Consider the following 18704-nt stretch of genomic DNA (forward strand, 5'->3'; position numbering starts at 1 on the left):
AAGATGGCAGTGCCATCCAATGGAGGGAGCTCTGACTTTGGATCAAGAGGATCTGAATTCAAATGCTGCCTTATCATTTCTGATGCCTTATGGCATCACTAGTTAATAAGAGAGCCAGGGCTGTAACCTTAATTACCATGTTGATAATTGAGAATGTTTTTGGTTATCACAGATGGGTGGTTTCATTTCCTTTAGCAGCACTGCCATGTTTAAATCCTGTAAATTTGGGCAATCTCACTAGACCTCAGTTTCAATCTGTAAGAAAGGGTATTGGTCTTGATGGCTTCTAAAGTGCCTTCTAGCTATAGAACTTTAATTCAGATGAATGAATGCATGAAAGAATAAGTCTCTATAAAACTAAAGCTCTTATTATGTATCAAGCACAATGCTGAGAAGTAGAGATATAGAAAAACCAATTCCTTCCCCTCAAGGAGCTTACATTCTAATGGGGGCAGACAACACATCAAAAGGAGTTGGGAAGAGACAGGAGGGCATGGACCGAGTGACATAGTTTAAAAATAGCCTGTAAGTCATGGGGAGGCATAGTCCTAAACAAAATAATGTAGAATCTTGGCCTGCAGACCCCAGGGGTAGAGTTAAAATTCTATGGTAGGGGAAAGTAGAGGATGATGAGCAGAGCTGCACTTCTAGCTTTAACCCCTTTCCCAAGGTCTAGTCTCATTTCACTGCCAATGGATTACAATTTCCAACTGTTTGTCCCAGGGGCCTCAAACTAAACATGTTCTTCCCTTTTCCCCTTCCAATGCATTCTCCCTTTCTCACCTCCCTATCTCTGTGGAGGGTTTCACCAGGCTACTACTTCTACAACTTCCTCAAATTAGCAACATCCTCAACTCTTTCTCTCACCCCCTCCTTGTTGGTTCTAAGCCCCCCCCCCCACATTCACCCTTTTCTCTCCACTCCTACAGTCCTAGTCTACTAGTTCAGGCCTAGACAATGACAAAGCCTCCTTTTTTCATTTCATTTCTGTGAGGCAATCAGGGTTAGGTGATTTGCCCAGGATTACATAGCCAGTAAGCAAGTGTCAAATGTCTGAGGCTGTATTTGAACTCATGACTCCTGGACCAGTACTCTATCCATTGTGACACCTAACTGCCCCTGTAACAATTTTCTAATTGGCCTCCCTGCCTCTGGATCTTTCATTTCAACTTTATCCTTCACACAGTTGTCAAACTGATATTACCCAAGTTTAGGTCTATCCATGTCACTTTCCTGCTCACAAGACTCAAGTAATTTCAAATTGCCTCTAGGATAAAATACATATACTTCTGCTTGGTATTTAAACTCTTTCACAATATGACTTCAGCTTGCCTTCCCAGAATTATCATTTATATTCTCCTTCTTGTTGCTCCCCATTCATAGTATTTCATCTCCCACCTCCCACTTTTTTTTTAGGTTTTTACAAGGCAAACAGGGTTAAGTGGTTTGCCCAAGGCCACACAGCTAGGTAATTTTTAAGTGTCTGAGACGGGATTTGAACCCAGGTACTCCTGACTCCAGGGCCGGTGCTTTATCCACTACGCCACCTAGCCACCCCTACACCACCTAGCCGCCCCCACCTCCCACTTTTGTACAGGTTGTTCCCCTCACCTTCAATGTGCTCCCTCTTGAATTCTGTCTAGTAGAATCCCTATTTTCCTTCAAGGTTCACCTCATATGCCACCTCCCCTAAGAGGCCCTTTCTAATTTTCTTCCCTGGTTGCTATGGCCCTATCCTGCTACAATTACTTGGTCAATTAATAAATGCTTAGTGAATGAATGAATGAATAAATGACTATCACAAATTAGCACATATACATTAGAAGAAATAAACCATTAGCAGAAGAAACCAGCATTCCTTCCTATTCCAAGATAGTGTCTTCCCTGGACAAATTTCATATTAGGGCTCAGGACACCTATTGCGATTTTCTAGTCCTACTGGATAAAAGTTAAAGACCATAAATGATATATTTCTAGAACTTTTATCAATGGGAAAGCTCTAGAACCCACCATTTCTCTTTTTCTCAAATATAAATCTTTACTCAAGTTATCAACTCTACAATAAGACTCACTAGATTAGGGCATTAAGTTATGTGCTACTAACTTTTAACCCAAAGGACAACTAACTTTTCAAATATGACACCACTAACTAGTAAGAGATCCAGGGTTGCATTCTAGATCTCCATGTTGATAACTGAGGATGTTTTTGGCTATCACGGTTAGGTAACTTCATTTCCTTTAGTGGCACTGCCATGTTTGAATCCTGCATTTTCATATAAATATTTCTTGAGGATATCAATGTGGACATTTCTCTGTAGATTACAATCACTTCTCTCTTTAGTGAAAGATCTTCATGAATTTCTGTGATCAAAAAATTGTCAGCTGGTGATCAACCTTCTGATGATGGACCTCTCTGACCTTAGGCCAGTCCTCAAATGGAAGCCATATAATTTTCCATCTGTTTATTCTTAGGCTTTTCCATCTTAATATAACCTATCAGACCTGGAAGGAGCTATCATGAGAGAGGTTGAAAAGAAAGAGAAGTCTCAGATTTTTAGGGATATTTAAGAACATGTAAACATCAATGTTGGTGTTGGTTAGTTTGGAAGTTGAAGGACTGGCAGTTGAGGAATGGGGTCAGTGCCAGAGGAATTCCATAGCTATATATGGAAGAAAGAACTATTGTCTTATATGCTGCGGTACAAGTTAGGATAGCGAGCCATACATGGACAACAAATCTGAGAGATTGTATATGGGGAGAGGATGGTGATCTTTGTCCTAAGGCCCCCATCTTCTACCCAAACATAGTGGTATACTAACAGGAGAGAGTGGGGATTAAAAAAAGTGAGAAGATTCTGCCTCATAGAGTACAGCTTATCTAAATCATGGTTTTTCTGAGTTCTTTTTTCAGGAAGAGATTGCCTAAAGGGACACAGGGTGACCTACAGCATGGGGCATATGGGAAAGCACTGTGACAGAGCGTATGCTCCACTGGCAAAGTGTCCCAAAATTCAAGGTCACCTACATGCCATGCTGACATATCAGCTAAGGTTAAGAACAATTGCTTATGTTTCAAGAAACTAACTTTGTCAAGAACATTTTGGACCTTTAAATGGAACATTATATGGTTTTAGAGCAAAAATATGTAGCCATTTTCTCCATAGTTGTACATTTATATGTTTAACCTTTGCCCTGAATAGATGTTCAGTTCTTTTACAGTGGGAAAAACATCTGCTTTGGGGCCTGGTTGATCTGTCTCAGTCATCTATACTTAACACTTAAATGAACGAATGCCAGATTGCCATTCAGTTTCTGCTGTGCCTTTTGAATTGATATGGAGAATTTATTAGGGAAGAAAACTACATCGAACCTACTAGTTTAAATTTATGAAACATTTGGCCTGCCAGAAAAAAAATAGTGATGCTGGTGGAGAGAACTAGTATCTGAGCTTGTGGAATTTTCTGGTAATGGTGGAGCCTCTTTCAATTTCTAAAGTGTGATATTTTGCTTCAAAAACAAAATGACACAGTTATCAGACAGTTTTTTCACTCATCATTATGTGACTGTCCTTAGATCAGAACACAAATTTGTAATCATCTGAGTTATTAAGAATGTATTATAGTTTCTCCTAGAAAATATGAACAATCCAGTGATGTGTGTGTGTGAGTGTGTAAGTTCTTTTCTAATTAACAGAAGTTAATACTGCAACATTGCTGTGATCTCATTAACATGGCCTTTCCCTTCAAATGTCACAGATCTTGACCCATCCATGATTTGTCATCCTGTGTACTCTTGTCCATATATCCCTATAAAGCTTCCACAGGATGTTTACCCATTATGCTGGGGACTTTCCTTTAAATAGCTTAAGATTATGTGGATACCAAAGGTGATGCACAGACTATCTACCTGTTATCTCTTGCCCTTACTCATTTTTTGGTTCCACATATCTCAAATGATATTTTTATACCTCTTCTTGCTCATAGTTCATTGTTGGTAATATGCTACAGCCTATTTATACCTGCCATATGTCTTTCTGTTGGCCCTTGGGTGACTCACAATTGTGATTCCTGAAAGATTGTCACATTCCATGATTCAGAGCTACATAGCATCAACAGAAGAATACTGGTGTTAAAAATATAGGGTTTTGTTTCAGGGAGAATCTGGGGCGGGGGGTCATTGGAAGTTCTTTACTAGTTCCAAGAAGCCAGCTAGTCCATTCCTTTTCCCCTATATAATTCTGATCCTAGTTCACTGTCTCCCTATAACATATATCCAAGATATATGTACTAATGGACCAGCTCATGGGCTGTCCCTAGTCTAGACATTAGGCATTCTTTTTCACTTGTGCTTTTCTCTATGGAATAGTTGGGTCAGACAATTTTCAGTGGTTGGGAATGTAAACCAGAACTTGATGGAATTCACACAACATCACTGGCAAAAAGGGACAGCACATTTTCACTGGTATATGAATCTGTTTCTATAACAAGCTTTTTTTCCCTTCAATGAAATATTGAAAATTGATCTCTTCATTCCCTCAAAACTCCCAACATGCACTCATTCAATATATATTCAATGTCTTCCAGCTGCACTTCCTATCCTTGTATGCTTTAATACCATTTCTAATTTCTCAAAATAGTATACCAGGATCTGTGACATTAAGTAATGTCACAGAGAGAAAAGAAGTTTATTATAAAAACACAGATTCATTTATGCGTAAAAAAAAACAACACAACAAACATATGCTATTCTTGATATGTGAAGATCACTCAGTGAGCTACCACCTGAAGTGCACATACAGGGAATCATTTTTCTAATCATGGTGATAGCTGTACACCAAACCACCCACACTCATAATTAAATGCAATCTAGAAGTTTCATTAGTTTGGAACCTTCATTAAGATCAGCCTTAATCATTTTGAACTCAACTAATAAATGTAGGTTAACAACTAAAACACACATATGTACACAATTCTCATTTTAGCCACTGGATTCCAAAGTATATGGGGAAAAAACATTGTAAGAGCTGTGGTTTCTAAGCAACAACTAGTTATTTTATGAAACATATTTCTTCTCAGTCCAACTAGCAATTTAGATAATTCATCTTTACCCTAATCCCACCATGCAGCTAATAACAAATTTGGCTTCTGGGGGACAATGATATTCCAGCATCCTGTGAAGCTTGTGAGTGGGAATACAAAGAGATCCCTTGCATCCTATCTCGACTGAGCAGCCGCGTTTGATCACAGGCTAGGATGATGGGAGCCTCTTGGCCACACAGGGGCCTTCACAGGATAATATCTATTTCAGACTGTCAGGCTCAAGGACATTCAACTGGAAGAATTTAAAACTCAAGTTTGACTCATCTGGCTTTTAATGAGCCTGATGTGGTTTTTTGATGTGTTTTTTTCTTGGTTTGTTTTATTCTATAGGAATGGAAGTAGAAACAACTTAACCTAGTATGATGGAAAGAGAACTGCGACTTGGAGTAGGGAAGCCTGGGTTCTGATTCTGCCATTCACACTTATTAGTTGCATGATTGTGGCCAAGTTCTCTGAGTCATGGGACCTCATCGGTAAATAAGTAGCAGTAATATCTGATAAGGTTGTTATGAGGAAAGGATCTCATCGATCTTATAGCACTATAGATATGGAACTGTCATCAGTTATGATGGCCAACTAACTGAAAAGACATGGTGAGGAAGTGCAATGGACACTGGAATTAGGAATCAATGTAAAGCCTTAAAATTTGGATTCAAAAAATCAATTTCATAGGTCTAAGGTGGAGGAGAATTTTCCCCTCTTCTATTTGTTACAAAAGATGGTTGGGGGCAGCTAGGTGGCGCAGTGGATAAAGCACCAGCCCTGGAGTCAGGAGTACCTGGATTCAAATCAGGTCTCAGACACTTAATAATGACCTAGCTGTGTGGCCTTGGGCAAGCCACTGAACCCCATTTGCCTTGCAATAAACCTAAAAAAAAACAAAAAATGGCTGGGATTGGGTTGTGGAAGAAAGAATTTTTGGAAAGTAATATAATATAAAAACTACCAAATATGAAAGTGATAGTCCCATTGCAAGATTCCCTGAGTATATCATATCTGGAGTATTGAGTTCACTTACACATACTGTATTCTAAGAAGATATTTGCTAAGTTGGAAAATATTGAGAAAGGGAAAACAGATCAGTGATGGGCCTCAAGTTTATACCATGAAAGGATCAATTGAAGGAAGTGGAGGTCTTCAAGTATGTGAAGGACTAACAGGTGAAAGAGGGGTTACAATTATTCTCATTATCCCTAGAAATCAGAATTGGTTGGTTGGTTGATTCGTGTACTTCATTATCAAAGAATATCAAAGTGACATCACTATGTTTGAGACATAGTGCCCAACTGTGGCTGATCAGATCATTATGAGCTCGGAATGTTCTACCACAAATAGTCCATGTGAACACCTAGGATGGGTACTCTGAACTTAGGCATCACACATTTTCTTTGAGCTCCTTCCAATCTGCCTGGGGGGGGTGTTTACAAAAAAGATAAATCTAGGACTAGATATAAGGACTAATTCGAACAACAAAGAAGTGGCATGGGATGCCTAGAGAAGGATTCCCTTTCCCCGGAGGTCTTTAAGTATAGGCAGAATGACACCTTGTCAGAGATTTGGTAGAGGAGATTCCCAATTATAGCTTAGACTTGACCTGGAGATGACTGCAGAGGACCCTTCCCACCCTAAAATTCTGTGATCAGAACACCTAGATTTTACCCTTTTCTCTGCCAAAATAGAATCTTCCTATAGGACCTAATTTATTTGTTAAGCATCTAATTGAATTCTGCAAAAGTGAACTGCATAAATTACCAGTTACTAGTAAATGAAAAAGAAAACAAGACAAAGATTTGTGCGACCACAGGCAAGTCACTGCACCCTCTCTAGGCTTCACTTTTATCATCTGTAAAAATGAAGACATTGGATGAATTGAACTCTGATGTCTCTTCCAACTCTGATATATTTTACAATTCCATAAAGAGACTTCAAATAGTACCTTGATTAATATCATGGGTTTTTTCCTCTTTCAATTCCTTTCAATTTTCCATCCTAATGTGAAGGGAAAGATTCAACAATGTCCCTGCAAATTCTCTTCTCAAACAAACCTCTTCTGTTGGTTTTAGGGTAAATAACAGGAACCTGGGAAGAAAAGAAGCCCTCAGAGATTATTATTTTAACTCAATAATCCCAGATTTAGTACACAGGAAGCTTTGAATTTTCTCTACAATCTTTTTTATAATATATAATATTAAAATTTTATTTATTTAAGTAAATGGGGTTAAGTGACTTGCCCAAGGTCACACAGTTAGGCAATTATTAAGTGTCTGAGACTGGATTTGAACTCAGGTACTCCTGACTCCAGGGCTTGTGCTCTATCCACTGCACCACCTAGCTGCCCCTACAATCTTATTTTTTACTAACAAAGAATTGGAGTTTGGAGTAAAAAGCTTAAGTTCACTCCCATTCCCCTACTTCAGGTCCAAGGAGGATACATACCAAAGTAACTTGGGCAAAATAATCCAGGTAAGATATTTTGTTAATCTGGGCCAACCAGAAGAAATCAAACTATGCCGGCTCTATCAATTCAATAAAACTTTTTACTCAAGGTTTACATTTGAACCAAGGAAGGAGTCAACTCGTGGTGGATCAAGTCAATTCAACATATGCCAGGCACTGAAACAGGAGCTGGGAATACTGAGACAAAAATGAAATTGCTTCTTCTCTCATGAAACTTACTGGGAAGAAAACACATGCAAATAAATAATATATGTAAAGCTATGTAGTAGGGAATCACTAATATCTGGGAGATCAAGAAAGTCTTCATGTAGGTCATGGAGATCTGAGTCAACCTTTGAAAGAAGTCAGGGATTCTAAGATGCAGATGTGAAGAGGAGAACATTCCAGGCATGGGGGACAGCCATCACAAAGGCCTAGACATGGAAAAACCACAAACTGGTCAGTTTGACTGGAATTTGATTGTAATTAGAATGTAATCCATTAGACTATCAGCTTATTGAGAACCATCTTTTGTCTCTTTTTGTAACTCCTACTGCCATATAGTAGGTCCTTAATAAATGTTTACTTACCTATTAAATTATTGATTATAGATTGACTATAGATTGAATGTGAAGAATATGTGAAGTAATATGTAACTATGCTGGAAAGAGTCTGAAAGCATATTATTATAGACTTTCTGATAACTTGAGTCAGCAATAGTTATAGTTGTGAACCAAGCAGCCTTTACTATCACAAAGCATAAAGTTAGTTATGTTACAAAATGATACATCCTTACACTTAAGGTATGGTAGGATTTACAGGGATTACATCAGGTGCCATTTGCCTTGAGGTAGGATTTATGTCAGTAGCAGAAGATGATGAATGCATAATAAGGAAACAATTCTAAGAAATAATAGAGCAGGTTAATAGGAGTAGGAGTATGGCCCTTTGAACTGCTACAGATATGTGATGACCAGTTGATCCACCCATGTTGTTCTTCATTTGGTGACTCAGTTTATTGTTTTGTTTTCTTTTGTTACTGGGCCCATATTTGATGCATTCTGTTGAGTAACTAACTTATCGCTATGTATGCCACTGAAAGTCAGGAAAATGATGCTAGACCAGAGACTGGAAGACCTTGCTTTAATGTGCCTACTATGCTGTTCACTAGTTGTGTGACCTTGCACAAGGCTTGTTTACTCTCTGGACCTCAGAAACTAAATGAATGCCAGGATCTTGTGCATTGAAGTTGTGATACCCTTTGAGAGCAGAGATGCATCCCTGGGGCTTTCTTCTTCCCTAATTTGTCCACATAGAAAGCACTTATTTATTAAGAATTTATTAAGTACCGCAGGAAGCTAAGTGCTTTACAAAGCTTACGCCATTTGACTTACACAACTCTGGGAGAGTGATAACTGTTGGGACTCCTACTTTACAGATAAGGAAACTGAGACAGAGAGGTGAAGCAATTTACCCAGGATTACAGAACCAGTAAATATCTGAGGCTAGATTTGAATTCAGGTTTTCCTGAGTCCAGGCCCAACATTCTATCCACTATGTCTCCAGCTGCCCCTATAAAGTAGAAATTAGAACACTAGATTTATTTGGCTAATGCCAGATTACCTGGGTTTGAATCATGCCTCTGCCATACACTATCAGGATGACCTTGGGCAAATCACTTAACCTCTCTAGGCCTCAATTTCTTCCTCACTAATGTAAGAGAATTGGATAAAATGAACTCTAAGAGTTCTTTGATATCTAAAATATTTAGGCATTGTCTATGATATTTTTTTTCCTCTGAGTATTGTTTACAGGGTTAGTGAGAGTAATAAAAAATGGCTTGGTTTCCTGTAGTTCCGCCTATGCTGCATCCCATCTTTGAATATTGTGTTTCTTTAGCTGTTTTCTGTTAACTAGGTTCAAGTGAAGCTCATATAGTTGATAATCCAATGTAAACTGACAAAACAGCTCAGTTGAAAGCCAGGTGAAGAATACAGTCCCCTTGCTCATACTGTCTTCTAGAGGATCCTGCTTTATTTGTATAAGTTCAATTCTTAGAAAGTGAGACTTGTCATTTTGAGGCTGGAGGAAGAGCAAAGATGTAAGCCAGACCAAAGGAAGGGCAGACTGAAGTCAAACCTTAAAGGCATCCTTTTGGCCGGCCTTGATAGGAACTAACTGGTCAATTTCATTTAGCCTGGCTCATCTTTACTCTCTGGGTTATAATGACAGCCATCCCATTATCTTCTGGCACCCGGTCACTCTTCAAAAGGGACTTCTGTCACTTGTGATAGCTGCAGGGCCAGTGCCATTTACGCTGCTGAGTAATTTATGAATCAGTGGAAAAGAAGTGACAATGGCCTGGGAGGAGTCCACTTGATATAGGAGCCACCCAGAACAGGAAGGAGAAAGAAGTACTTGCTGAGAGGAGCTTCAACAACATCACAAGCTAATACTGAATGAGGGGCCACTTGGCATTATGTCAATTGGCCATGCAAGGCGAATGATGCACAACACAGCCACACGATAAGCTAATGGCAATTCTAGTAAAAGAATCTAGGATATATGAAAAGCATATTGCAAAGCTTGAAGAGTTACATCATTCAATGTCATTCAGTCATTCATCAAACATTTCTCAAGTGCCTAGTATGTGCCCAGTCTTGTGTTTGGTCCTGGAGAAAGAAAGACAAAGTGAAAAAGTTCCTGCCTGCAAGGAGCTTACATTCTCCTGGGTGAAAATAAGCAAAATAAATCCAAAACATATGCAAAGTAAGGACACTATAACTCTTGGAAAAGTATAAACAACTTGAAGGAATGAGAAAGGTCCTATGCAAGAAAAATAACCTGAGTTGAACTTTGAAGGGTGATAGTAGGAAAAGGATCATTACATGCTCAGAGGTGGGAGAACAGCAAATAGATCAGTTGACCTATGTAAAGAGTATGACGGGAAATCAATTGGAAAGGTAGGCTGAAGCAGGATGTTCTGAAGGGCTTTAAATGGCAAACAAAAGAGGTTGAGCTTTATTCTAGAGACCATAAGGACCCACTTAAGCTTCTACAACAAGAGAAAGACCTGATGGGATCTATGACTTAAGAAGATCAATCTGGTAGTTATGTGGAAGATGGGTTGGAAGAAGGAGAGGAAAGAGACAAAGCAGTAGGTTCTTAAAGTTGTCCAGGAAAGGAGTAATGAGGTCCTGAAGTAGAGTGGTAGCTGTGTGACTGGGGCAGAGGAGATGGGACAAATGTGAGAGATGCTGAGAAGGTAGAATCAACAGGATGTGGTGACTAGTCACATAGATGAAAGAGCCACAAGAACTTAAGATGACAGGCCCTAAACTAGAGTGAAATAAATAAAAGAGAATGGTGCTTCCAATGAAAATGAAGACATTACTGGTAGTCCTAAAAAGAAGCATTAAAAGTACTTGGAATGAATGACATTGCATAAGGAGAAAGGTTTAGATAGACTGAGGATACTGGCAATACACATAAATAATCAACCTAATTTATAACCGAAATCATTTGAGAACAAAGCTATGGATGCTGAAGACTCTTCTGAGAGAGAGAGAGAGAGAGAGAGAGAGAGAGAGAGAGAGAGAGAGAGTTGGGATAAAGATCCTCAGTTCACACAGGTATCTTTTATTTAATTGTTCTCCATAACTCATAACTTGGATACTTAAAAACCTTTTGGGAATCAGGGATCCCACTGGGAATGTTTCAAATCGGACTCTCATTTTGAAACCATACATTTTCCCAAATGACCTTATTTGGGGACAGGGTTTGTGGACAGTAGGGAACCAAGAATGTTGAAAGAAAAATCTGAACAACTGTGAGAAGATAGGTTTTTTCCCTATGCAGTTATCTTAGAAAATGAACTGGACAATGTGCTTTTCTGACAAATTTTGGTGAACAAAAACTAAGGATTAGCACAGAAAAATTCATATGAGATTCTTGTGGGTTACTCTAATAATAGCATTATCCAAATTGGGCCTCCAGTTGAAATTTCATAATTGACATTGTACAGTTCTGCATAAAATTTATTATAGAGGAAATTTCTGGCTTCCATGGATATGTTCAGTGGTAGGTCTATAAATGTGAATATAATAATGATGATGGTAATATAATAATAATTATAGTAATCTCTTCAACTCCAACTCATAATCCATGCTAGGAAGGTTGGAGGTGGGGAGCAATTGCAAAATATAGAAATGTCAGTCAGAGCAATGTAAGATGAGTACTTCATGTACTCCAAGATTGCTATGGGTATTTGTGAAAGCCTCATGCACTAGTTCTGGAGATGCTCATTGATTCAGTTAGTACCCCAGTCATTGGGATTCAAATGCTCTTAAGATTCAAAGAAATAGATGGAGTGGCATAGGGTTATAGTCTGGCTCCATTTGAAAGCATTGTGAGAATCATTTTGATACAGAGGAGAGCAGAGCAAATACTCATGGCTAATCTTATTTTGTTCAGGTCAAGGCCTCCAAAGCACTATACATACATATCTAGTCATGCTTTTTCTGCCTGGTCCATCATATACCAGAAAATGGATTCCCATGATGAGAGATCTCAAGGAGGGTCCTTGAACAGTCTGACTCCCTCAGCGAACTTCTCTACAACCATATATCCTGCTCAGAATCATTCCTCAAAGGTTAATTTATTACCAATCAATCATACTTTTTCCAGGAATTCTAAGCCATCAACTACGAATGTTCAAGCCACATTCCCTATCCCTACAAATCCACTTCCTTGCTCCCATCTCTCCTCAACCTTGTCATCCCATTATCCTATTCCAGATCTAACTTCTCTTTCCACTGTGCTCTCTAGAATACCTGCTCCATAATTAACCATCTTTTTTTTGTTTTTTATTTGCCTTCTTCTTGATTTCTCTGCAATCTGTGACAAAGTCAATCACCTTTATCTTCTGGACCTTGTCTCCCCTCTAGATTTTTGTGACACTGTTCTCTCCTCTTTCTCAATATCATTTGCTGGATCATCATCTAGATTATGAACACTGACAATAGTTATCTGTCAGGATTCTATCTGGGACCCTCCTTTCTTTTTCCTCTATACTATTTTGCTTGGTAATTCAATGATCAGTATATATATATATATATATATATATATATATATATATACATATATATATGTATATATATAATTTATATAAATATAATATGTATTTCTCTAAATATGAATAATTTTTTGATTTATATCTTTAAACATAATCTGCATTCTGAGTTCTATTCCTACATCAACAACTGTTTTTCATTATGAATTTACCATAGGTTTACCAAACTCCTTCCATCCCAAAAAGAACTAGTTTTCTTTCCTTCACCCCAAAACCTTCCTTCCTACCAAATTTCCTGCTATTCTTGAGGCAGCATTATATTCCCAGTCACTATGACCACAATCTGACCTTGACTCCCCACTCTTCCTTATCCTAAATATCCATTCCATTGCTCTACTCATTTCTACCTTTATAATACCTCTTGTTTAATCTTATTTTAATTCCACTCCCACCACCTCCATCCAAGCCCAAGCCCTCATCACCTCTTGTCTGGACTGTTGCAATAGTCACTAATTGACACACCCTCCTGTCTCAAGATTCTCCTCTATCCAATTCATCCTCCATTCAGATGCCACAAGGATTGTTTTAAAGCACAAATATTCACTCCAATATTAATTCCTGTTAACTCCAGAATGAAATATCAAATGTACTGTTTTGTATTTAATGTTTACTACAATCTTGCTTCTTCCTACATTTTTAGTCTTCTTACCCTTGACTCCTCTCCACCTGGCTCTATTGACCTGCATGTTGTTCCTTCCTTACAATCTGTACTCCATCTACTGATGCTGTATTTGTTCACTAGCTGTTCCCCACACCTAAAATTTGTGGAGCAAAACATGGAAGAAACTATAATCATTTAAAATAATCATTTGACACAAATTCCAGAAATTATAATGAAATGGATAGCAAAAACAACACTGAAAACTTACGTGATTTTGAAAAAAGAAAATGGTCACACTTAGGATAGAATTTCAAAGTTTTTTGAGTAGAATAGCATGAATCACATGAAAACTGAGGAATGTGAAAAATCTATAATTTTCTATAAACTTCATAAATGCATTCTCCAAAAGTATTTGGAGAATACATAGCAGTCAATGTAGCAACCACAGTCACAATCAGAACCATAGGGGCACTATGGAGCTATTGAGCAACAGCCATAAGATAGGTATCCAATATATCATGATGACAGAAACAACTTGAGAGAGCTGCTGAAGGTCTACATAAAGAGAGTATATTAATATCTCACTAACTCACACATTGATTACTATATTACCTATGTAAAATACACAAAAAGAGAGTAATCAGGAATACAAAAGCATATCAGAAAATTTAGATTCCTTCAGTCAAGACACAAGAAATGTCACACCATCAAGGAGAAAACTGTGATTTAATATAATAAGAGATGTATTGATACACAATTCTCAAAGCTATATGGGAAGATCATTTTAAAAGCTACCAACAACTATGTAATAACAGCTTTAGTGCATACTTTGGGGACTGTAAAATGAAATATAGTAAGTGCATCAAAAGCCTAACAATATTAACAAAATACAAAATCCACCATCTTTAAGTAGTTAAAGTCAAATTTCTGATTCTGCCAAAAAGGGAAAAGGAATAATAATAGTTTGCCATTTTGGTGGGGTCAGCACTATTTATGTTAAAGCATTTTCCAACAGGTATGTATTAATATTTATGATTTGTTCTTGTATGTCTTTTTAAGTCAGCAAACATGAAAATACTCTTTTAGATATGAGACTGTGACCCAAGGAGACTTCAGCAAAAGTTGAGGATCTATAAATGTTTAAATATAGAGGACAATCTTCGGATGCAAAATAGACATAATGCACCTTAAATAAAACCTTGAACTGCATATGAAGAGGCTAGCAAAATCCATGCATATATCTCTACAACATAGACTACATTCACATCTAGGATCTTAGCCTTAAATCTACATTAGATTCCCCCAAGAGTATGTTAGTCACCTTCTAGCACAGAAGAAACTCCAGGTTTGGAGAAAGCACTTTAGGCCAGATTTCCATTCAATAATTACAGAATTAATCGATTAGATATTTTTTTTTCCTGAGAAAAGGGTTAGGTTAAATCAAATATACCTGGATGAGAGATGTAGACTGAAAGATCTTTGAAATATAAGTCAATGGCCTTCCTGTAAAATGTCATGGTCCACAATCATGTAATATTCAAAATTTTTATAAATGACTTAGTTGAAAATTGCATGTTTACCAAATCTGTAGAGTATACCAATTTTCCAGGGGTAATTGCTATACTGAATAATAGAATTGAGATCCAAAAATATCTTAAAATGTTGGTGCAAAACTAATAAGACAAAACTTAGTAGAGATAAAGGCAAAGTCTTAACCTTATGATCAAAAAAATCAACTATATAAGAACAAAATGGACAAGACCAGATTACACTCATTGACTATGAAACTACACAACATTACGAGGTAAAGGATCTTGGGTTTTTAATAGACTGCCAGATCAATATAAATCAATAAATCAACATGGCACTCAAAAGTGCAAATAAAATCTTAGACTGCAGAATGCAGAAATTCCTTAACCAGAACATTTTGGGGCTATTTTTTCTTAGTTCTCAACATAATATTTTAGGAAGAACTTTGACAAGTTGGAACATATCCAAGTAAAGATGAAGATTTGGAAGATAGTTGAAACCAAAATATAGGAAAAGCAGTTGAAGGAAGTAAGAACATTTAGCCTGGAGGATGAAAAGACTCAGTGGGACTATGAGGGCTGTATTCAAATGCATGAAAGGAATCACATGGAAGAGAGATTAGATTTGTTCTGCCTGGCTCCAGAATACAAAATTAGGAGCAATGGTTAGAAGTTTCTTTTTTCTTTTTCATTTTTTAAAAAAAATTTTCCATTTACATACAAAGTTAGTTTTCAACGTTCATGCTTTTGCAAACTTTTGAGTTCCCCATTTTCTACCACCCTCGATTCGCTCCCAAGGCAGCAAACAATCTGATATAGGTTTTACATGTACAACCATGTTTAACATATTTCCTTATTAGATATGTTGTGAAGGAAGAATTAGAACTAAGGGGTGGGTGGAAGATCATGAAAGAGGAAAGAAACAACATAATAGAAGTTTTAAAAGATGAACATAAGTAAGTTATGCTCTGCATTTACACTCCGTAGTTGGTTCTCGGAATGTGGATAGCATTTTCCTTAACAGGTTCTCAGGATTGTCCTTGCTCACTGAAATGCTGAGAAAAGCATAGTTCAGCATTGCTGATCATCTCAATGTTGTTGTTAATGTATATGGTGTTCTCCTGGTTGTACTCACTTCACTCAACATCAGTTCATGTAAGTTTTTCCAAGCTTTTCTGAAGTCCCACCTCTCATGATTTCTTATAGAACAATAGTTTCCATCATATTCATATACCATAACTTGTTCAGTTATTCTCCAATTGATAGCATCCCATCAATTTCCAATCCTTTGCCACTACAAAATGAGCTGCTATAAATATTTTTGTACATTGTGGAACTTCCCCCCCCCTTTTGTGATCTCTTTGTGATAGAACTATTAGTGGTATTACTAGATCAAAGGGTAGCAGATGTGTGGTCAAGGGAGGCAGAGGAGGCAGAGCTGTGCCTCATCTCAAACTGAATAATCCCTCACAAACTGGGTTGAGCACATACAAAAAGCATGTGCCTATGCTTCTTCTATTAGGCTCATATAGTGAAAATTCTGACTCTGATACAGTTCTTGCCTCCCCAAACATGGATCCCACTGCATATCCCTGAGCAGTTTTATTACCCATCGGACCTAATTCCAAATTGCTCTCCAGAATGGTTGGATCAGATTACAACTTCACCAACAGTGCATTAATGTCCCAGTTTCTCCCATCCTTTCAAATATTGATAATTACTCTTTTTTATCATTTTAGCCAATCTGTTGGTGAGAGGTGGTACCTCAGAATTACTTTAATTTGTATTTCTCTGATCACCAATTATTTGTAGCATTTTTTCATGTGACTATAGTTTTACTTTCCTCAATTAACAACTGCCTATTCATATCCTTTGACTATTTAACAATGGGAGAATGATTTGTGTTCTTATATAGTTAACATGGTTCTCTATGTATTTTAGAAATGAGTCCTTTATCAGAAACACTAGCTGTGAAAATTGTTTCCTAGTTTTCATTGTTTCTTCATATCTTTGTTGCATGGGTTTTATTTGTGAAAAAATCTTTTGTTTCTCCTCCATCCTATCTTCCCCTTATTTGCACTTTTCTTTCTCTTTTCCCTTATCCCTTCTTACCAGCATTTTGCTTCTGACTGTTGCCTGCCTCACACTGGATTTTTCGCTTTTTTCCTCCTACTTCCCTGTAGGGTAGGATAAATTTCTAGACAAAATTGGGAATGTATACCATTCCCTCTGTGAGCTAAACCTGTTGAGAGTACTCAGTGTTTACATTCTCCCTTCTTTCTGTCCACTGTAATAGGTCCTTTGTGCCTTTTCATGTGATATTAATTATCCTCAATTGCCTCTACCTTCTTCTCCCAGTATAATCCTTTTTTCCCCATGTCTTAATTGTTTTATACACGTCTTGTACTTCCACCCTCTGTCAAAGTATACTTTCAACTGTCCTGATAGAAAAACAATTCTCAAGAGTAATCAGCAGCCCAGCCTCGGCGGTGCCCCTCGGAAGCCAGGTGCAGCTGGCGGCCAGCCACCATTACAACCATCCCCCCCAAGTCGTCCTGCCTAGGATGTGCGGGCGCCTCCCGTGCACTGGCCGCCGCGGGCTGAGAGGTGCCGCCGTGCCCCTGGGCCGCGGCCCACATCTCCCGCCGAGCCCTGGGAGCCAGGGGTAAGGAGCCAGCAGCGGGGGCGGGTCCGCCGGCCTCCCCGAAGTCAGGCCCAGGCCCAGGAATGCTGATGCCGGGCCAGATGCAGGTGCCTCCCCAGCCGGAGGGCGCCCTGGTGCCAGAGCCAGCGGCCACGGCCAGCAGTGGCAGATCAGCTGGGCAATCTTGGTTCCAGAATCTAAAATGTCCTGATAGAACTGAAGAAGAACCAAGAGTAGAACCGGCTGCAGGAGTTATGGACCACACCTCAGCTCCAAACTGTTCACATTCCTAAATCGATGAACACATCATTTCTTAAACATCCAGACCTCACGACAGATCAAAAGCGCTATCTCTGCAGGATTACCAATATTTATAGCACGGATTTATTGAAATCCCTGATGAAGAGACAGTATATGCACATAGTTCAGCATGATACCCAAAAGTCAGGTATCTCTACCCATAGAGGTCAGCTCAGTCCACGATATTCCCAGAAACAGCATTCTCCCTGCAAGACATGGAGACACTAGCTGGAAAGGTTGGATTTACTGCATTCTAGCATCATATCTACACCATCAGCTGAACCACATGCCATACAGCATTCCCTCTGGCAACCAGGGAGGAACAAGGAAGGGTTAAAATGTGGCCCTTTACCCAAAGCAAGATCTAAGTCACTAAAGATTTTTCACAGGCCCAACAAAGCTTTCAGATACCCAGCTTTCACAAATGATTTTGACTCATACATGAGTGAAGAAAAAAGAGATGATTTATTAAATAAATGTATGCAGTCAATGTCAATAGAAGAACAAGGGGAAAATCTGATGTGAGTTTGACCCTCCTGTCCTGTAGTCCTGGTTTCAGTTATTGGCCTAAATCCAACTTGATTTCACAGTCATGTGCCAAAGGAGAAGGTTGTGAATTCTGTTCATAACTAATTTTAGGTCAGTACTATCTATGTTATTCACTATTGTCTTACTCGCTAGTTTGGGAGCATTCTAAAACTTGGTTTGTGAACATGGAACTGGTTTGATGTAGTTCAATGTTTCAGTGATACTTGTGCAGCAACATTTATCTGTAATCCAAGCTCATATTTGTAGTCAAGACATTTAAAAACCTTTCATATCACTTAAAATAAAAATAAGAATTCTTTTAGTTTTCCTTGAGACATTTGCTACCAAAGGCTATTAGATAGGAAATTTTACATAAGCATCCTACTGTAAATGATTCCTTTTATCTCTGTGCTAAATCCTCAATAAATGTTTGTTG

General features: G+C 38.3%; 1 pseudogene; it reads left to right on the forward strand.

Moving 5' to 3' along the window:
* Positions 1 to 17529: 17529 nt before the first annotated feature.
* On the forward strand, positions 17530 to 18340 carry LOC141500886 (protein FAM216A pseudogene; annotated as a pseudogene).
* Positions 18341 to 18704: the final 364 nt, after the last annotated feature.

This window comes from Macrotis lagotis, chromosome X (assembly GCF_037893015.1).
Source record: "Macrotis lagotis isolate mMagLag1 chromosome X, bilby.v1.9.chrom.fasta, whole genome shotgun sequence".
In the NCBI taxonomy this organism is placed as follows: Eukaryota; Metazoa; Chordata; class Mammalia; order Peramelemorphia; family Peramelidae; genus Macrotis; species Macrotis lagotis.